The sequence below is a fragment of the Anarhichas minor genome, unplaced genomic scaffold, assembly GCF_050575085.1.
Source record: "Anarhichas minor isolate MPS153535 unplaced genomic scaffold, ASM5057508v1 ptg000021l, whole genome shotgun sequence".
NCBI lineage: Eukaryota > Metazoa > Chordata > Actinopteri > Perciformes > Anarhichadidae > Anarhichas > Anarhichas minor.
Window position 1 is genome coordinate 5,187,208 of NW_027466467.1, and position 14,803 is coordinate 5,202,010.

Genomic DNA, 14,803 nt, shown 5'->3' on the forward strand with positions numbered 1-14,803 from the left:
GTGATTCCCGTACACTGGCCTGTGGTGTTGTCTGTGTGTGTGTGTGTTGAAGTTAAACTGTGGAGAGAGAGAGCGAGCGAGAGGAATTATGCCCATCAGCCCAACCAGCTGAGACCAGGCACTTTGTTATTAAACAGAGGCTGTCGAGAGGAGAGCCCACGTGGCCAAATATGGACATCCAGTCGCCCTCTCCGTCTCCCCCGAGGGAGACGAGAGTGAACCCAAAGCAACTGGCCGACAAGTGACATGAACACTCTGTACTAAAGAAATACACTTAACATTCTCCATCTCTCTCTCTTTTTTTTTTTTCCTCTGCAGGTAAGAAAGATTTTCTGTGCTACAAAAGCCTTTGTGATCCGCCATGTAAGTAAAGTGTCACAATTTTAGGCTCTCTATCCTGTCTCCTTCCTGTGTGTGTGTGTGTGTGTGTGTGTGTGTGTGTGTGTGTGTGTGTGTGTGTGTGTGTGTGTGTGTGTGTGTGTGTGTGTGTGTGTGTGTGTGTGTGTGTGTGTGTGATCCCTAGGGTACCTGTTGTTGTGACAGGCTCTTGACTTGAGTGGCGTTAGAAGATGGCGTGTAAATTGTAATCTGGGAGCTCCCATTCCTTAGCTTGTGTCATGCTAATAATGCCGCGCGTCAGTCAAACCTGGCCGCTGATTGCAGGCACAAGCCAATGCTACCCCCCCTTCCTTTTTTCTATTGTGCAGATGTCACAAATGGAGCTGTTACCGGTGGCAATTTGGCGCCAGGAGGCGAGTATTGGCTGCGCGATAATAGAGACTCAACCTGTATTGACTCGCTCCTTTGCATAATCTTTAAGCCAGTGCTAAAGAGTGACTTCCAGTCGGGCGCGTGTGATTACATTACAAGTTAATAGCGCAGAGGTAAACAGATGAGTGACACAGGCTGTAATCCTTACTAAGGGGCCTGGAGCTCAGGCTCAAAGATAGAGGGGAGCGAGGTTAAGAAAGGAAACACGACTTGGTCTTTAGGAGTGCTTCTAGACTTCCTTTTGTCTTTCCATAGCTCTTATTTCACTCTTTGTCCAAACTTCTTTTTGTTATCTTTAAAAATGTAATTATTTTTATACCACTCCGGATGAAAGTTTGAGCTGTAAATGTCTAGATCTTCCTGTCCCGTCTGGACAGATACTGGCAGTGTTCAAATCTAAAGGATTAAAGAGCGGGGGGAGGGGGGGGTTGTAGTATTAAAAAGACCACTAACACAAACTTGCCAGTAGACCCATGACTCTTGCTTACATAACTTCACCTGCATTTCCCCGACCTCAGCCACATCGTGGGAGCAACAGGGAGCGGAGGAGGGGTGGATGACGAGGGCCTGTTCAAGATAAGCGTGTTTACTCTGACATTGTGGGGACGTTTTAAGACGTCCTTATCATCATCAACAACGAACAAAGTCAACAATGGAAAGAGTTTGATTCTGTGGTGTTGGCAACAGTTGCAAGAATCTGACGTGCAGTACAAAAGGAGAAATCGACGTTTAGGAAAATGGGAAGCAAATAAAGAAGCTTTGGCTCCCTTCTGTGTTTTTGCAGTGTTATATGACCACAGGACAGAAGTCCAACTGAAGCCTTCCCCCAAACTGGCAGGTAAAGTTGTTGCACAGCACAGTAGCGTGGCTAGTCGAGACGCGAGGATGACATAGCGGCGTATCACAGTCGCGGCGGTAAATTCCCGATGGTGCCGTCCATGCACGACCTCGGGAGCAGAAGCGGAAATTGCTGCTCTTACCGCAACGCGTCTTTCCATTCAGACTAAGGTGCCAAGCGCTAGAGCCCGGCACTTGAGCTGTAAAGAATCCTTGTTAATATCCTACATTTTGACCTCTGATCTCACCACATTTCAAACCCGGGGACATTCCTCCATGACCAAACTCTGTCCTCGCGCTGCCTGTGATGACTGACATCATCACTGTTTTGCCCATTAGGTTTGTGTTTCTCGAGAAGAAACAGCTGCGTCACCCCAGAGACCACGTTGAGGGTGTATTTCGGTGCCTCGGTTAAATGGAACATTTGAACTCGGTTCCCTGGAGGGCCAGCCAACCCCGACCGTTGGGAGCGAGGAACAGAGCATGTTGTGCAGTCTCGCATTCAACCTCATTTCCCTTCCAAACCTTCATCCACTTTGGCCAGACCACACATCCTTAACCGGCGATAGTTCTGCTGGCTTGCACTTGCTCTCTGTTACACACAACCGCGCAGTCACGACCTCAGATAGGGATCACATTCAGCCTCGCTTGGCTGCTAAATACCCTCAATTGCATTTTGGGTTTACAACCGAGCAGGGCTTGAGGTACCCCTCAGTATTTATAACAGTTATGATCACATTTGCTCAATGAAATTATCTGAAATTTGTATTTTTCTGGGAGGTCAAAAAGCAACATGGCTGTCAAGTAGACCGAATTTGCACTGCTCATTCTAACGTCGGGCTGTTCATGCGGTTTGGTGTTGGCCAGGCTGACGGTATACAGATGCACAGTGGATGATGGGTTGAGCAGGAGGTTACAAAAGTGCTGCAGCAGCCGTGACAAAAACATCATGTGGGCAGCCAGTAAAGGGCCCTTCTAGGACTGATAAATCCAGGCCGGTATTGGGGTGTTAAGTGTCCAGAATGGGGTTGGCTAAGAAGGTCGGGGTGGAGTCAGAGATCCTGGAGATTTGCACCCCAAAATAATGGAGACACCTAAAATGAATTCTCGAGGTGGCAAATGGGATCGAGAGAACTTTCTTATTGTCGTGTTTGATTTGAGATTCGCTATTTTCTTTCTAATTGCCGTGGGTTAAGATGTCAGCGATACGGAGCGGGGAGAGTCTCTGCGCTGCTAAATTGTGGAAGCCGAGAGGCCGTGCTGGGAGAGTAATGCACCGTCATCAGACGAGGAGCTAAAGGTACTGCTGGTGATGGAAGTGGGATGTGCCATGTGATGCAGAGGGAGGTGATAATGAGCCTCGTCTTAGCCCTCCACATTCCCCTCCTGACCAGACACTTCCACGCTACCAGTGCCATCTGCCGCTCTGATTGCACTTCGTCTACAGTACCAATGACGAACTAGCTGGCAGCCCTTTCCCCTCTCCCCTGGGTTGTCTCTGTGTATAAGCATGTGTTCTTCATCAACCTCTCGCTTGTATTTCTCAGTTTTTCCTCCATTACTCTTTCTCTCTATCTCTTTTTCTCTTTCCAAATCCCCTCAATCAGCCAGTGGTCAAGTGAAGATGCCGAGAGGGGGGCATTTCGCTGATCAGCTGATGACTTTTACAGAGGGTCAGAGGAAACGGGGATTACAGCTCGGCTGGTGATGAGCTAGCAGCTCCGGCTCATCAGGGTGAATGATGGCAGCGCCTTGGCATAGTGGAATGACAGCAAGTCGTAACTGGCTGGCAGCATACTGACAGATCTGGCTCAAATGCCACTTTACCCTTCAAAACTGCCAAATCCAGCTTCAAGAGTCAGCGAAGCGTTGCTAGTTACAGCCTTTTGGAAATGAACACGGGGGTCACTGACATGTATCTAAGAGAAGATCATTTGAAAATGAGCCATGCTATTGAAAGAGATCCTGGGTTTAACAAGAGTGCCAACACTGTGTAGCCTGCCTTTACTTTAACCCCGCTGGACTGCAGCACAGCTGGAGGGAGCCCTGTTTCGCTGGATACAAATCCTCTGCTTGTACATTGTGTAAACCCCCAGAGCGGCTCACACACACAAGGGTGCATTCCTCTAACTCAGGGCAGGGATTGGTCAGAGGATCCTTCACACCATTTAAAACCCTTCATGTAGCAACAGAACCAAGCTTTGGATCAGGTGGGAGTTGCTCAGAGAGAAAAATGTGTTTGTGTGTATGCCTGTTGTTTATGAGGACCATAAGTCGTTGAGAGGACTAAGGACCTTTCCTGTCCTCATAGCTGTTGGTCATTTTTGGGTTACGGCCTTGTGTCGAGCCTGTTAGAGTTTTGATTTGTTTACGGTTTTAAAACATTGTTAAAATTTAGCAATAAGTCTTGTTTTTTATGTGAAAGCATACCAGTGATTCAGTATTGTTCTTCCATAAGGTTCAGGAAGTCGCAATAGAAACGTTAAAGAAAGAGTGGTCAGAATTGATGCAGTGGATGCCAAGATTTCTTGACTTTTAGTCCCTGTCGGTAAAGCCCCAAGAATACTGGATCATACATTTCCCACAATGCAACTTTACAGCATCTTTTTTTAGACCAGTCACAGCTATTAAACTCCAGCTCCACAGACCGAGTTCGAAAGGCAGGCCTGCTGTTAGAAATGTTAGATGTCCAAACCAAGATAACCTTGAAGCCATCATCTGGATTATTTATGTACTTCAAACATTCAACGTTCTAATCTTTAAGATTTGAGGTCTGGTCGATATGGCGTCAATTGGAATTGCTGGTGGGAATGGACAGACAAAAAGTACTCCATAGAGAAGCAATGGCTAAATGTAAATATGCTGAGTGACTGTTTCTTTGAAAAGTCTGCCCCTGAAGGGTGTAAAAAATGGGATTTGATATAAAAATCTTGAGGATTATAAATTAAACATAGACCTAACTAGTGAGGTTAGGGTTTGGAGATAATTGTGGTCAATGGAGGGTTTTTACAAGGACAGAAGTACAATAATGTGTATGTGCCTATGCTACGTGTCTGTGCAGTGTACAATATGTCCATGTGGTTCAGTGTGCTGCACAATCTGCAGGTTGCTTGTTAGTGCAATGTCAGACACGTCCATCAGTGACATCCCTCGCTGCCCCGTCAGGCGAGTCCTGGGTTTCAGAGTCTTAATGCTCGGTTTTCAAAAATCCTTATTTAATGTGTACAAGCAGGCGGTGGGAGAGTTTTTCCTGACCTTCTCTTCCTGTCCGCTTCGGTCTGCTTTGCTGAAAGAAGAAAGAAAACGCAGATCAACCCAGATTTTGTATCACAACCTCTCACACATCGTAGCTCTCTCTCTCTCTCTCTTTAGTTTCAGTAGCACTCAGCAGTAGAGGCTGACCTTTTGTAACTGGCAAACTCAATCAGCAGCCAGAAGACTTTCCCTCGTCACCTTTGTCTTTTGGCTCTTTCGTTCCTAATTCTATTAGCGGGTGCGACAGCAGGAAGACTGTATAGGGCTGAGTGGCAAGCGGGTCCTGGTCCACCTTAACAGCGCCGACCTCTGGGAGTCTGTGTGTGGATCCTGATCCTCTGGGGGTGAGGGGGGGGGGGCTTTTATTCCCCTGTCTGATCAGACTTCAAAGGCGACGCGGATGAGCGGCGGTCATCGGTTCTTTCATTACCAGGAGCTTTACGCTAATCCGCGAGGGCACACCTGACGCCCCTCCCCTCTCCTCTCTGACTCCCACAAACGCACCCCATCCCCACCTTTTTCTTTCCGCCGGGGGGGCTAAATGCTGTGTAATCCGGGTATAAAAGAGCGCTAATCCTCCGCATACTCCTGCGCCGCTACCTGAGGCCCGGATAAATTCCAGAGCTCGTTAATTTGTTAATCAGAGCCGGGTTCGAGGAAAGGCATAGCAGGGATCAGAGGAAGAGTTGTTGGTCGGAAGGGGAGTCACAACCGCTGAACTATGCATGAGGGCATGAATGGCATATAGAGACACGTATAGTGATGGATTAATGACACAGAAATACAGGGTAGAAATAGTGTTGACCCTTAATAGTAAAGCTCTCAACCAACATGTGGCCCGCGGTGAACCGTCTTCAGAACACTCAGGGTTTCAGAGGAATGTTTGACAAAGGGGCTCTTCTATCATTCACACAGGAGTTGAAACTTGTTACCCAGGGTTAAAGAGTAACCCGTTATCGTCGGCTATAGAAGCTCCTTCAAAGAATAACAGCCCCCTGAGTGGTTTTCACTTGTTTTTCCACTTCAGATCAAGGTTTGCATGCTGCAAAAAAAAAAAAAAAAAAAAAGCAGGCGCTAATTGGCTAGCACTGTGGGGTTTGATAAGGAGCCTTTGTTGTGCGAAGACGAGGACGAGCAGAAAAGCATCAGCAGCGACAACATAAGTGCAAAAGTCAGTGTGCTTTTAATGTCTAGCTGTTCCATTTCCATTTCCTTCAAAGACTATTTTTACTATCCAGATTTTAGCTCGGTGAGTACTCGAGCATGTATCGAGCATGTGCCCACATTTTTTTGAGGCCCACCAGGTCACAGGCGTACAAGCAGAGCACGAGACAAAACTTGGGAAGAGTCCATTGGAAGCGAAACGAATATCCGCCAACTCCATTTTCAGCACTGATTTGCCAAGGGCCTCTGGTGTTTTGGTGTGTTTTGGCTTCACAGTGCAGCAGCGCTGGTGTGAACCGCGCTCCCTGCCCCCGGGCAGGTTCTCTCCGTGTGATTCTTTCCCTGGGAATCTGTGATTGATAAAGATCGACGCGAGGGCTGGAACCACGCAACCCCCCACCCCCCCTAAGCCCCAACCTCTTGCTCCAGCACTCATGATGCCTCCCCCCCACCCCCCTCCCACGTCCTCCTCATCTACTTCTTCTCCCTTTTCTCTGAAACTCTATCCATCTTCTCATGACTGGCGGTAATTACAGCAGCTCCTCAGCCACAATGAGTTGTTTACACTGGGCCACTTGCCTCTGGCTGCTGTGGCCGGCCTCTCGCTCCCCATCGAGGCCCAGCGGGAGCAGCCGCACGGTCACCAAAAAACGCGACCCCAGTGGCCCGCCAGGCCCAGCTCGCCCGCACTCCCACCCGGCCACATGTGCTCCGCCCAAAAACCCCAACAGAGGTCCATCAGTCATGCTCTTCACATGACCCTCTTCTTCTTTCTTTTTCTTCTCCTCTTTCCAGTGGCAGCTCTCTACAGTTTGGATATCAAGCCCTTGCTGAGGGAGATGCATTTAATTCGTTGAAGGTTTTAGTGTAAAGAGGCGAGTCTCAGAGCCGACGTGCTTTTTTTTTTTCTGCGCCTGAGGGTGGAAGCTGAATGAAAGCACGCACTCCCCTGTGCCGCCGCTGCCTACAGAGGAGGTATGTTTGTTTACACACAGGCAGCCAGGGAGTGCTGTTTAGAGCCACGGAGCCGGCACAGGATCCTTCAAGTCGAGCTGATGATGTGTTGCGTCGGGTGGGGCCGGAGTGGGAGGGAGCCCCCACCCCCCTCCCTCGCCACTCTTGGGCCCTTGGACCCAGGTGTTTCCTGTCTGCCTGCTGGAAAAGTATGAATGCGCCCCGCGATGGACCAAGTCAACCATGAGCTTTGCGCCGTTGCTCCTCCTGCAATGCCCTGTGGGACCAGCAAAAGGGCTTTAAACATCCAACTGTTTTTTTTCTCTGTCTCTATTTTTCTACTTTTCCACCTCCCACGCTCTCTGCTGTTCTCTTGGACTCTTGTAATAAAAGAGATACATTTGTCACCGACATCTGCAGAGAGAGTTAAATGTTAAGCTTTGCATTTCTCATCTCAGTGTGTGTGTGTGTGTGTGTGTGTGTGTGTGTGTGTTTCTCCCTATTCTCAGGTGTGGCCCGTTGCATAACCAATCCAGAACGTAGCCCCGACGGTGTGTTGTTCTCTGTTTGCTTTTTTTTAGTTTCTCGCATTGTTCTCCAAAGGAGCCCTGGAGTTGTACTTCAGTAATAATCCCCAAGACAAAGGCATATTTCTGGCAGATGTTTTCACAAATGAGAAGGGATTTACAAGTTTCAGTGCCAGCTGTGGCGGTTCTATAAAGCATTTATATGCTCCCTAAAAATATGCATTTTATGTGTGTCTGTTAAAGGAGCGCAGGTCGACCCGATGGAGCTGTGTGCTCCTTGCAGGCTGAGGTTTTTGTGTCTGGATTGAGGCTCAGTTCTGTGAAGATCATTCTTGACTCCTGTCCAGCTGGCCTTGCCCTCATCTCAACACTGGAGGGACGGAGCGACCCCTGGTGGCCACAGTGCGCACGTACAGCTTTCGAGCCATGCCACTGTTCAAAGTGGCAAGAAATAATAAGTCCTAGTGAAAGGGGGAGCGTGCCACTGGTGGCTGCTGAGTGACTTTTTTCGCGCAGTTCCATTCATCCCCTTCGTGTCACTAGCAGACTATCTTTTCTACCACCTGTCATGCTCATGTTTTATGTCTGACACAAAAGCATTTAACCAACAAGCTCTGATTTATGACTTGTCTGAAAGGTGTAATTTGAGGTTTCTGGCGAAAGCTCTGGGGGGGGTTGTCTCTTTGCTGTCAAGTCGAGCAGACACCAGCCGGAGCTGTGATCGTCTGCATCCTCTCACTCTCTGACACCCAAAGGTTCAGAATTTTATACCTGCGATGAGTTGACAGAACACATGAACAACACCTCTCCTCCTCCTCCTTAGCATGAGTCATCAGATGAGTCTGTCTGAGGGACTAAGTGGACGGCGGTACTGACGGACAGAGGCATGGGAGTACATTAGTCGCTCATAAAAACAGCTGATGGCACTCGCTGGCAGGCTGTTCCCCCACTGTCAGGTATTTCATTAGCCCCCCCACCCCCTGCGGGTATCTCAGTGGCGATGGGTGCAGTCGAGGTGGTGTTTTCTTTCCAGGTACCTCTGTCTGCCCCCTCCGACGCCAGGAGTCTGCGTCTGCTGATAAGGCCCAAGACTCGAGGTTAATACGCACAGTCTGGAAGACGTTTGCTTTTGCCTCAGGGCGAAGTTGTGCAAGACAAACTGTTTTCCCGTTTGTCTAACGGAACGGCAAAGGAAATGACAAGTGTTTCCCTACAGCCGTGTGAACTGGTTAATGGCAGGGACGGGAGCACTTAATATATCATTAGGGAAAAAAAAGCTTCTTTTTTGACCATTTTCTTGCTGTTTTTCTTAGAAAATAAAAAAATGTGTATTTCTTTTTTTTTTGCTGCGTAATGCACCTATTCTTTGCTGTCTAGAAACAACACCAACAGTATCTTAAGGTCAGAAGGGTTGTACCCAGCTTGACCCTGAGGAGCATCTCTCGCCTTGGTGTGAGCAGTGACCTGAGCGATGACTGGCCGTGCTCAGTCACAGTTCATGTTGGTCCCTGTCCCCCCCCCCCACCGCCACCGCCACCCATCCAGGCCACTCTGTTTAGGACTTCGTCCTCTGCCGCTTCACCGAAGCGTTCCACATTTAAGTCATCTCGCATACCACAACATTTCGTTATAGAGGCATATGTGCCGTGCTGCAGAAAAATGTAGACGTCGAAGGCCTTTAATTTCCCACCTGAATGAGTGGAGGGATTTTTTAAATGTTAGGTTCTGTGCTGGGTCTAGATGTGCAGATAGGCAGGAAAGAGACATCCTGGAGCCAGCTGTGGAAACACAAGATAGCGAGCGAGCCAGCGAGGAAGTGGAAGGGATTTGGCGCGCCGGGATCTGCACAGCTCTGCAGAGATGGACCTTTTCATTTCCTCGGGATAGCTCTGGCTGTTTGAACAGGTGGCCCTCCCTCCCCCCGGGGCTGTAAAACGCTCTGCCCCCCCACCACCATGATGTCGTCCAGTTCGTGCACTCTCCCAGGCATCGCATTCTTCAAGCCTCGGTCGCAGCAGAGCCTTCTGGAGCAGGTTTTTATATTTCATTTTTTCTTCCCAGCTCTCTCTTTGCAGGAGAGCCCAACAACAGACTCCCCACTAATGCTTTTCCAGTCGCCCTCCTGTCATTGCCATTATTACCCCTCCAAGCAGCTGGGCTAAGAGACATGGAAATGCTCGTTAAAAGGGGGAGTGAGCAGGGGGGAGGGGAGTGAGCATCTGAACACAATGATTACAGAGGGTGAGAGCTGTGTGTTTTAGTACATGTTTTTGTGTGTTTTCCCTTCGGGGCATGGATGCACCCAGACTGAGTCATGCTAGACTGGAGCCATGGCTCCGGCTCCCCGAGCTCCCTTTCCCTCTTTTCCTTCCCACCTCTCCTCCCACCCCCGACATAACCAGCTGGGCTCCTGAAACACACACACACACACACACACACACACACTCACACTCACACATATCGGAGAGGCACTTGATGGGAGGACAGAAGGAGTGATGAAATGCCAGAAGGAGTAGGTAGGGGCGGGCAGTGCGAGGCCCACATTGAGATTGATGGCCTGCTGTAGAATCTAGCAGGTAAACACCAGTATCCCCCCCCCCCCCCCCCCCCCCCCCACCACCACTCCCCCCTCCCCCACAGATTAAGCCACTTGTTGAAGCTGCTTCCACAAATTCCCAGTTTGCTAACACGCCCCCTCATGCTCTCACTTTGTGTCCGTCCACTTGTTTTTTCTCTTCCACTTCCTCTCCCTACCTCGCCATCCCCCCTCTCCCCGTTTTCCTTTTTCTTCCCCTGCACCGACCATCTGCGAAAGCCTTCACAGTGTCTGCGTTTAACGTGTACGCAGCATGAAAGCAAAGCAGGAGAGCTTTGAACGTTTGTGAGGCTCCTTTTTGCTGCTCGGCATCAGCGGGTTCACTCCCAGGTCTTTATATCTATCACCAGTAGGTGGCGATGTGACTCTTTGGAAGCGCTCCTTAATAAATATCCTCTCTTTCTTGCCCTTATTTGATCCCACCTCCCTTCAGCAAAAACTGTCTGGTACTGCTTTGTGTGATTTCGTTTTTTTGTTTGTTTTTTTGGAAGAAAAGAAAACCTGGATGTCTCAGAAAGTTTCCCAACTGCTTGATTTGACGAGATAGATTCATATGTATTTGAAAGCGGAGCACATGCAATCGACCACCGTGCTTTTGGAAGGTTGGTAGTTTGTGAGGATAAAAGCTGCTTTGCTGTTCATCATCAGGAAAGCCACAAATACAAAAGCCAGCTGTGTTTGTTGGATCTCTCGCGACGCGTCATTTACAGCACATTCACAGACTGTACTCTACATCTTTCACAGCATACATTGTGAGATCCTCCCGTGGGTAGAGCACTATGGATTTTTGCACTTGCCATAAAGAAGAGCCAACTGTACAGTCGGACGTCACTCTGAAGAAGCTCCTTGCCACTTTGGAGAACCCTAGCGGTTCACTATAGGGCAACCTTTCCCTCACCCTCTCGTGCTGTCTGTGAATGGTCTGACCTTGTTGATGTAACCCCGAGGTGGACATCTCCTCCCATCCCTCCCTCTGGATTGACACGACCCCCGTCCGCAGAGTGAGAGTAGATCAAGTGATCGCAGCTCTCCGTGGGTTGTTTAGTCTGGACGGCAGCTGAACTCTCCATGGCCTCGCTCCCCTCTCCCTTGTGAGGGTTTCGCTTATTATGTATGTTTTTGCAATGGGCAAGCTGTTTGTTGTTTCCCCCGTCAGTGCTGGAATGCGAGTGAAAGCTCTGTGCGAGAGAGAGAGAGAGAGAGAGACCAGGGGTGGATTCTACAATCCAAATCTCAGTGCTGCATGTATTGGCCTGTGGACGGCCAGGCTTGGGGCAGATTTGTGATGTAATCAGGAGTTAATCTCCGCCCCCTTCCCCCTCTACTCGTGTATATATCTGCAGCTCGGCCATCCTTCAGCCTCTCCAACTCCCATCTGAACAAATAATCTCATTACCAGAGAGAACAAAAGTTCCAGTTCACCTGAGCCCTCGTACTCGTTACACATCAAGAGCGGCATTAAGAGCCGTGCCGGACGGGGGGAAATCACATTCTCGGCCCGGCTCGGGTTACGTAACATGACTTTGTGTGTAGCTGAGCCGGTTTAAGCGGCCACCAGAGCCGCAGGGCCAACAGGCCCGCTGATGTAGACGGGGTTGGACCGACTGCCCAATGAGCGTCTGCTTCCATTCAAAAAAGAAAACCATCAGAATTAGCGTTTCTTGGCACGTTTGGTGACATTTCAGCATCCAAATTCCTTTCCTGCCGATTGGAAAGGATTATCTCTAATTAATATCCAGTTGAAAGGATGGCGTGACCTCAGAAGGGTTTAGTTGAATTTGCACAATCTTTAATTGTTTCTGGGAAATCTCCCTCTTAACGACCGTGTGCTGCAGAATGTGCTTGTTGTCATTTTTGTAACCTACACTCTGATGAAGACGGATAACCCCCCCGAGAGCCAAATCTGTATAGCGGAGGGACACACCGCCCCTTGAAGAGAGCCCTCGACTCACTTTTTGGGATGCAGGTTGCCATGGCTACGGTCAGAAAGCAGGGTTGTGTTTCCTTGGCGACTGGGGTCTTGCCCGGCATGTGCATTAGCTTCATTGTCGCCGTCGTCTCTGACGCTGCCTGCCTGACAGTCTCGTCATCCCATCTACACGCACACACACGCGCAGAGGTGTTCTTGGAGAAGAAAAAAAACTTTCACCAAGGTCATGATGGCTGAATCTAATATAAGATTCCTTGTCCGTGTCCATCCTGTATGGGTCTGGTTCCATCTTTCCTTTTCTGTTCATTTCTCAATTTCTGAAAAAGTGTCCGTCTTTCTTTCCCTCCATCTGTTTCTTGAGACACTTTTACCTTTTTACACCTTGCATTAAAATGCATCTCGCATCCAGATCGTATCTACATATGATTTAACCTGATTACATTTACACCTGGTATTAATAGTAGGTAGTATTAATTAGTATTAATATGGGTCTCCAGTGTCCACACTGAGATCTGATCGCTCTGTCCAGCTCAAACAACCGGACGTCACATCCTCTCCGGCCGTTCTCCACCATGTGGCTTCGACGCGATACGAATTGGCAATTTTAACTTAACAGACGCTGGTTCTGGTCTCGACTCCACCCACGAGTGTTTTGACGAGCTTTCTTGCTTGGTAGCTTAGTTAAGGCCAATGGGATCAAAATTCGTTCCCGGTGCGTTTTGGGTACCTGCACTTTCATGTGGCCAAGCACTATTCGATTGCAATCCAATCACCCAAAATGCATTTCAATGCAAGGTGTAAAGGGGGGCGAGTGTCTTTTTTGAAGACTGAGGTTGGCTAATGGTTTTCCCTGCTCCCATTAGGAGACTCTGCGGTGAGGAAAAGGTGGATTGACAGCATACGAGCAGAGGGGCTAGTGAGACACCATGTCAACCTGTGGCTCTCAATTAGGAGCAGGGGCAGATATTACCCTGGGACAGCTAATGGCAGCCCACTGAGACCTGGGGGGGGGTCATGAATCCAATCATCTCTTCTTTTTTTCTTGCTTGCTTGAGTGTGATTTGGGCTCTTTGTTGGCTTGCTTGCCAACCATCAGACATGAATTCTTAGTCAAGTTGCACATTTATTCATTTGAGTTTAAATTTTTTACTGAATATAAAGTCAGTGGTGTGCCCAGAGTTCCCTCCGCCACTGAATGCATAGACACTCTCCGCCTTAAAGTGCTGACACTTCAAGAATTAAAGTTTGTTTTAGTGCAAAGCTTTCGTGGTCTTGAAATCTGTTTCAGACGATTGTTCTCGCGGACAATAACACAATTATTCTGGAAACACTCAAGGATGCTCCAGTCTAACCTTTTCCTTTCCAATTCCAATACCTCTGCTCAGGTTGTCTGAATACAGATTAGTCGTCCAAGCTTCTTTTTGGGCTGAATATTTGCACACAATCCCATCATTTAAAATCGAAATGCAAGCGTATACCTTTTAGTCTTCAAAGGTTTTAAAGATTTTAAGGATGTTCATCTGCTATGAACTTCATCTTCAAAGATGGTTGTGTATATATCAGCCACAGTCTAAACTGACAGCAAACGCACTTTAAGATCACATGTTGGTCGTTTTTTTTGTCGGCCTCCATTGAGATCTTGAGTGTCTCTATAAGTACAATCGCACTTAGTGGTGTTATCAGTTCTCTTGCCTGTTTTCTGTGACTGAGTTATAAGAGGGTTTGCCGGACTCTCCAACAGAAAACCCGCCAGCGTTTCCAGTCTTCTTCTTTACAATTTGCTTTTGTATTCAGCTTTGATCTTCAGGGTTGTTAGTGTTATTCCGAGGCCTCTAACTGTGTGATCTGCTGTCCACAGCCGTTCCCTCCAGCTGGCAGCCCAGCCAGCCGTGACTGGCACATAATACCTCCTTACCTCTACCACTCGGCGGCAAAAATCAATCTTTTTCTCTCTTTTTTTTTCTCGGCTAAGGGACGTCCACTGGCTCGAAAGCAGTCTGAATAATGGTGTATTAGCTGAGAGCGGTAGATAAGGAAGTAGTCAGTGGTGGACCGGGGGAAGCAGTACTTTGTAGTGAGAAGCTTTGACATAGATAGATGGGGCCGAAAGAGCTCAGAGTGTGAAGCGTCGGTGGAAAGGAAATCTGAGTTTCTTCTGGCAGAGTGGTGCTCTTGGATCCTGCAGAGATGGTTTAAGCAGCCCTACATCCAGCAGCAGCAGTGAAATACTATTCATTGTTCTTTGCTTAAGAGTCCTGTGTTTGGTATATTTCAGTAGAACTGTGCTATGCTGTAATTACCTGTGAGCTGTTCACTACATGGACAAAAGTATGCGGACGTTTGGCCTTATCATCCCTGTATGATTGCTGAGAAATGTCAATGCAACGGGCATTCATATTCATTAATTATTCATTGTTTTAAGTAGGATGTCTTGACAACTACGGGATGGATTGTAATGATATTTGGTACAGATATTCGTGATACCCTGACAATCTAACCCAATGACTTTGGGGATCCCGTGTCTTTATTTACGGCATTACCAGCATGTCAAAGTTTTCTCTTATTCAGTGAAATATCTCCACATCAACCTTCCAGAACATTTGTTTATGACCAACTGCAAAACTTATGACATTCCCATCAGCCTCAAATGTACCTTTTTGTGTTTAGTGCTAATATGCAAATGTTAGCATGCTGACATTTGGCTCAAAAGCACTGGTGTCCTGAAGTTCAGGCTAACACAGCTGCTAGCATGACTGTAGCCTCAAAAGA

The 14,803-nt window shown here is 48.2% G+C and overlaps 1 protein-coding gene across 4 annotated transcripts in view; it reads left to right on the forward strand.

Moving 5' to 3' along the window:
- Positions 1–14,803, forward strand: part of pdzrn3b (PDZ domain containing RING finger 3b) — an 87,358-nt gene that overhangs the window by 41,985 nt on the left and 30,570 nt on the right. The gene's annotated exons all lie outside the window — the stretch shown is intronic.